Raw genomic sequence first — 6,862 nt, 5'->3', positions numbered from 1 at the left:
AGTGAGTGTTAAGAGCATGGGTGCCAGGGGAATGGGAGGTCCAGGGTTCAGATCCAATTAATGGGTCCGAGCCATGGTAGATGCGTGGGGGGCACCAGAAGGGATCCTCGCCTAGGGTGCAAAATAAGCTGGGGCTGGCCCTGCTTCTGGGCAATCCAGACCTGACTCATGAAAAAGATTGTGTCATTCATTCCTCATAAGGAGGTCCTCCACAACACCTACTAGATCCCGTAACCTAGAAGTGCCAGGGACTGAAACTGAACCTTCTGCATGCAAGACAAATGCTCTACTATTGAGCCATGAGCTCACACCTATTGAAGTCTGGGAAAACACGTGAAAATGAAAGTGTTTTCATGAGATTCCCTGGCATCACAAGGCAGGTGATGTCCTTCCCCAACACTTGGGCTTCAGAAAAAAGACTGCTTTTTTAAACCGGAGAAGTTTAGCGTAAAGGATGAATCCTCTGGGAGATCATGAGAAAGAGGGATAAGAAGGATAAGAGTTTCAAGCAAGGATGAACACCAGCTTAACCGAATAAGCAGCTTTTGTATGTTCTGAAAGCCAAAGAGTGCCTCCAGTGAGTGCCTCTAAGCTGTACATAAAAAAAGGAAAGGAACAGTGCAGGGCTGACAGAAGCCATTCCATGTACTATCTGACTGAAATGTTTCCATCCAGTCAGCCTTGTATATTCAGCTGAAACGGTATAAATCGTATATCTTGCTTTCCAGCCTCGTTCCATGGGAAAAACTAAACACATGCGGGAGGGTGGTGCATTTTTTTTTAAAGGTCCGGTTTCTCCGCTACATCTGTGGTTAACAGTTAATAAACACAAGCTGTTGCTGCTCAGGCTGCCAAGAGGTCTCATCGACTCAGCTGCAACAACACGGAAAGCCAGGTGACTCACCTGATGATCAACATTTCCGACATGACCCCCAAGTGGCCTCTCCCCTCCCCTGGTGCCCTGAGTGCTGATTCTCAAACAAAACTCACCCCTACTCCTGGGGAAAGGATTGCACTGGACATATATATGATCAAGGAGAACTGTTATGTTCCCTATGGGGATTCTTTTTAAAGTACAGCAAATGCAAAGCAGAAATGGTTGGATTCCACACCCCCTTGCAGTGCTGCATTGATGGCACAATCTGATTGCCGTGTAACGGTTTATCATCTAATTTGCTCTCTAATTTGGAAGATCTTCCGCCATCCACCTAAGATGGAAAACAGATCACAGACTAACAAGAATGAAAGCCTTTGCTTCCAATTTGCATCCTGGGGATAGGTGTAAAAAAAAGAAAGGCTAATAGAGACAACTGCTCACGGACCATGGTTATTCCCCCAGGTTATGAATTTCTGCATTTTCTGGAACCTCATCAGCAAGCAGAAAACAGATTGCTCTTACATTTCAATTAGTAAAAGAGATAATATTGTTGTTCTGAAAATTTCAAGGCTGGCTGGAGTAAAAATTCATTTCAAATTAAGCGGGGGGGGGGCTATTATGCATGGATGTCTTCCTTTGCTTTCACTGTGCATGTCTGTTGGGTTTTCTCTCAGATCCCCCGTCTACTCTTTTGCTGCCCACTGAAGGTCACTCCCTGCCCACATCAAGGTTGTTCCACCAACTCTGCACCTTCTGCCATCCTCCTCCTTTCATCAGTGTAAAAGCTCCATTTCCCCCCTTGTTTTTAATTTTTTTACAAGCAGCATGAGTCTAGCGACACGAGACTATTGCTAGTCTCAGATAGCTGAATAAAAAAAATTAAAATGACTTGGGGGAGTAGTTTAAAAGGAGCTGCATGAAGATTAGTTCCCTGCTGGTATTGACTTGAAAGGGGGATCAGAGAAGAGGCAAAAAGCAGCATTTCCAGTGCACGCGCGCGCAAGCGAGAGAGAGAGAGAGAGAGAGAGAGAGAGAGAGAGAGAGATTTCAGTGCTGCATGTAAACAAAATAAAGGGGGGGATCATCAGCACAGAAACTGACGAGATGTAAAGAGAGAGAGAGAGACTGGGATGGGAAGCCTAAAGCTTTGAGAACATTTTCCCCTTTAATACTTTAGTGAACAAAATGGGGGGGGGATTTTGGCATTCTTTGAAAACCTAACATTCAAATGGCGACTGAGCCACACAGACCTTCTAAAAACCGCTGAACTTAAGAATCGCTTGGGATCGCTCCATTAGAAGGAAGAGTGCAATCCACTTCAAACAACTGCCAAGATCATGACTGGTGTGCAGGATCAAATTAGAGAATCACAAAGAGAAAACCACGCAAATTTGCAAGGAAGGCAGGAAATTAGGACATCGGCGAAAATACTCCCCCGTTTCCAAGTTAGTGGCATAAGACTAGAAAAGCTCTCAAGTGCTTCTGCCAGAGAACTCCTCCCCCATACAAACTGCAGCCCTGTGCAAAGCCTGGTGGAGTTACAGACAACTTTGCACAGGCATGCACGCCTGCACACACACACTTTGCCAACGATCACAGCTTGCAATGCTAGTGTCAGTGGGTTCTGCCATGCATTCTGTGCACTCAACATATTCCCCCATATTATGAGATTGTGTGACTCACTTTCCCATTTTTCACAGTGGCTGATAACACAGCAGAGAATCCGCTAGCGCTCAGCAATACAGAAAATGGGGCTTCACAGCTGCTTCTCAGTTTCAGAAAAAATCCAGTCAGTTTCAACAGTAGGTTTTCCCCCTTTGCCTGCATTCGTTTCTGTTCCCTTTAATTAAATGAACTAATATTAAAATGCATGCACAAAACCTGAACCACAAGGATTTAAATGGAAGGTGGTTGCTGTACATTACTGTGCAGCTGCAATAGGACATTTGTGTAAATTTTTTAAAAAATTGGACGCCACCCCCCAAAAATCACAAGTGATATTCCAACCAGATTTAGAAAAGTGTTTTTTTTTAATTGTAGCTGCAGAGTAAATACACCAGAGAAAAAATAATGGTGCATAAGGCAGGCAGAGAATCCAAAGTCAGGATTAAGACTTACTGCTCTGAAAATCTGCAGTAAGATGTGTGTACGTAATGGGCCAAAGAGAGAGAATGAGAACAGAAAGTGATATATGCCAATGAGTATGATATTGGTAAAAATTAAGAACAGCAGCAAAAGATGAGCCAGTAATTTTTAATAGGATGCTGTGATCTTAAGATGGAAAAAGAGATCCAAACAGAAAAAAGAGAAGGTAATTAATCATTAAAAATAGAATAAGTTGATCATAAATGACTTTATTTGCTTGTAAAATATCAATAGTTGCTAAGTTGTAAAGGTTTAATATTCTTTTTTCTTCTTTACTCTTTTTTTTTGCTTGTTTGTTAGTTGTACAGAAGTTAAATTTAAATAAAAGTATAAAAAGCATTTTTTCCCCCCAAAGCAAACTTTCCAAGAGATTTCAAACAGCTCAAGTGAAGAAAAAAAAAACTACTACAAATGCTAAGGGAAGGAACTATTGGCTGGGGAACCTGGTTGATGTTTGCCAGAGAAACCATCAGACCGAATAAAACGGGGGGAGGGGGGGAATCCAACTCCAAACAACACAGAGGTGGTAAGGAGGCAAACTCTCTTGAGTATGATGATTAATATAGGTATAGCACCGTATTATTGGAAGGTTTTATTGTGATTTTAAATGTTCTATTTATTATATACTGTATTGTATTTTGCACTCGGCTTTGCCGCATGTGAGCCGCCCTGAGCCTTTGGGAGGGCGGGATATAAATCAAACTAATAAATAATAAATAAATAAGTAGCCATTGTGATGACCTGATGACCAGCAAAAATGCCCAGACCAGGCATACTGAGGCGAGAGGCGACAGCTGCCACAACCAAGGAAACTTGGAGACGCCACCTTTGAAGAGGGGGAGGGACCAAGGCAGAAAACAGAGATGTCTTCACAGCGACGCAGCAGCTAGAGAGGTGTGTGTGACCCCTGTCTTTTCAGGGAACTAGGCCTGAGGAAACCTTGAGGAAAAGTCCTGGAAGGCTGAAGGGAGGTGGGGATGGGGCTGAGGCAGTGAGGGGCAGGCAGGTAGGCCCAGGGAGGATTAGCCCACAGCAACGAGCAAGCTGTGAGGCTCTTCTTGGGAAAGACAAGAAGGAACCGAGGTGCTCATCAATCCCCTTTCCTCATCATCTGAGGACAAGCATTGACAAGTAACCACCTTGGGAGCTGTTATGAATGAAAGGTGCTCTGTAAAATAGAAGTGAATAAAGGTCCTGGTCGCACGGAGGGTTTGCCCTGCGAAAGGGATGGATGGAGGGCGCATCAAACAGGCGCGATCATACCACAACATCTGGGAAGCGTAGCGCACCCGTCTCCAACCCGTACCGTCGGCCCGAAGAAGCGGATTTAAAAGGCACTGGGGAAAAGGTGGTAGCTTCCGGTAAATGCACAGCAATGGGCGGGTGTCTGATCGGAGACATGCCAGTAGCCCACGGCATCCAGCAGCCATCCGCGACCCGCGCATGCGCAGTGATGCAGTACTGCCCTGTTGCCTCGCTGGGACTACGCTGTTGCCTCCCTGGTGTGATCCGCTGCCGACGGCCTGAGGACAGAGCTGCGGGGGACCGTAAGATCGCGCTCCCGCGCTTCTTTTAGCTCCGCCTCTAAAATGCCTCCCTTCCAGTGCGGATTTTCCTGCTTGTGTGACTGCGGTCAAAGAGGGCCTTTTGGGTCCTGTCCCTGGGAGAGTCCCTTACAGGCCCATCCAAATCAGAGTTCCACTCTTCTGAGCCTATGGACCTCAGCAGACTTAGAAGAGAGTGAGCCTGTTCAGGAGTGCACCGTTAGTTTCCCAGACCCTGTACAGGGCTTTAAAATAAGAAACAAACAACCTTGAGGTGGTCTGAAAGGAAGAGGCTGTTCTCTCAAAAGGAAATGGATCAAACCATTTAATAGGTATATCTGGAATGCTTGGTGGACCAGCAGTCACTTTCCAGCAAAAATTTCTCTCCAGATGGCATACATCCAAGAGTTCTGAAAGAACTCAATTGTGAACTTGTGGATCTCCTGACAAAGATATGTAATCTTTCCTTAAAATCTGCCTCCATTCCTGAGGATTGGAAGGTAGCTAATGTCACTCCCATCTTTAAAAGGGGTTCCAGAGGAGATCCGGGAAATTACAGGCCAGTCAGTCTGACGTCGATACCGGGTAAATTGGTGGAAACCATTATTAAGGAAAGAATTAGTAGGCACATAGATGAACAAAACCTATTGAGGCAGACTCAGCACGGTTTCTGTAAGGGAAGATCTTGTCTCACTAACCTGTTAATGTTCTTTGAGGGGGTGAACAAACATGTGGACAAGGGGGATCCAATAGATATTATTTACCTTGACTTCCAGAAAGCTTTTGATAAAGTTCCTCATCAAAGGCTCCTAAGTAAGCTCAAAAATCATGGGATAGAAGGACAAGTCCTTTTATGGATCAAAAACTGGCTAGTTCATAGAAAACAGAGAGTGAGTGTAGGTGGGCAATTTTCTCAGTGGAGGGTGGTAAGCAGTGGGGTACCACAGGGATCAGTACTTGGTCCACTGCTTTTTAACTTGTTCATTAATGATTTGGAGATGGGAGTAAGCAGTGAAGTGGCTAAATTTGCGGATGATACAAAGTTGTTCAGGGTGGTGAAAACCAGTGAGGATTGTGAGGCACTCCAAGGGGATCTGTCAAGGATGGGCGAGTGGGCGTCAACATGGCAAATGGGGTTCAATGTGGCCAAGTGCAAGGTGATGCACATTGGAGCCAAAAATCCTAAATATAAATACACATTGATGGGGTCTGAACTGGCAGAGACTGAGCAAGAGAGAGATCTTGGAGTTGTAGTGGATAACTCACTGAAAATGTCGAGACAGTGTGTGACTGCAATAAAGAAGGCCAATGCTATGCTGGGGATTATTAGGAAGGGTATTGAAAACAGATCAGCCAATATAATAATGCCCCTATATAAATCAATGGTGAGACCTCATTTGGAATACTGTGTGCAGTTCTGGGCACCACACCTTAAAAAGGATATTATAGCTTTGGAAAAAGTGCAGAAAAGGGCAACTCGAATGATAAAAGGGTTGGAACACTTTCCCTATGAGGAAAGGTTAAAGCGCTTAGGGCTCTTTAGCTTGGAGAAAAGACGACTGAGGGGTGACATGATCGAGGTTTATAAGATTATGCATGGGAAAGAGCAGGTAAAGAAAGAGGTACTTTTCTCCCTTTCTCACAATACAAGAACTCGTGGGCACTCCATGAAACTGCAGAGCGGTCGGGTTAGAACGGATAAAAGGAAGTACTTCTTCACCCAAAGAGTGATTAACACATGGAATTCACTGCCACAGGAAGTGGTGGGTGCTACAAGCATGGACGGCTTCAAAAGGGAATTAGATAAGCATATGGAGCAGAGGTCCATCAGTGGCTATTAGCCACAAGGTATAGCTAGGGGCTCTGGGGCAAGTGATGCTCTGTCTTCTTGGTGCTTGGTGGGGGGGTCAACAGTGGGAGGGCTTCTAATGTCCTGGCCCCACTGCTGGACCTCCTGATGGCACTGGTATTTCTGGCCACTGTGTGACACAGAGTGTTCGACTGGATGGGCCTTTGGCCTGATCCAACATTGGCGTCTCTTATGTTCTTAAATGGATCAAACCATTTAATAGGTATATCTGGAATGCTTGGTGGACCAGCAGTCACTTTCCAGCAAACATCTCTCTCCGTCTTACTACTGGAAACCTCTTGTTACCAGAGATACCAGTAACTGAACCTTGGACCTTCTGAATTAAAAGGCATTGGGTTTTAATTCGCATTTTGGCTCATTTGGGGTTTTTTGTCCAGAGTGACTAGTTTCATGCCAACCTCAGCGTGAAAACCATAGCCTTCCTGT

Source organism: Gekko japonicus, unplaced genomic scaffold (genome assembly GCF_001447785.1).
Source record: "Gekko japonicus isolate JY-2015 unplaced genomic scaffold, Gekko_japonicus_V1.1 scaffold3932, whole genome shotgun sequence".
NCBI lineage: Eukaryota > Metazoa > Chordata > Lepidosauria > Squamata > Gekkonidae > Gekko > Gekko japonicus.
Note: the sequence above shows the minus strand (reverse complement) of the source record.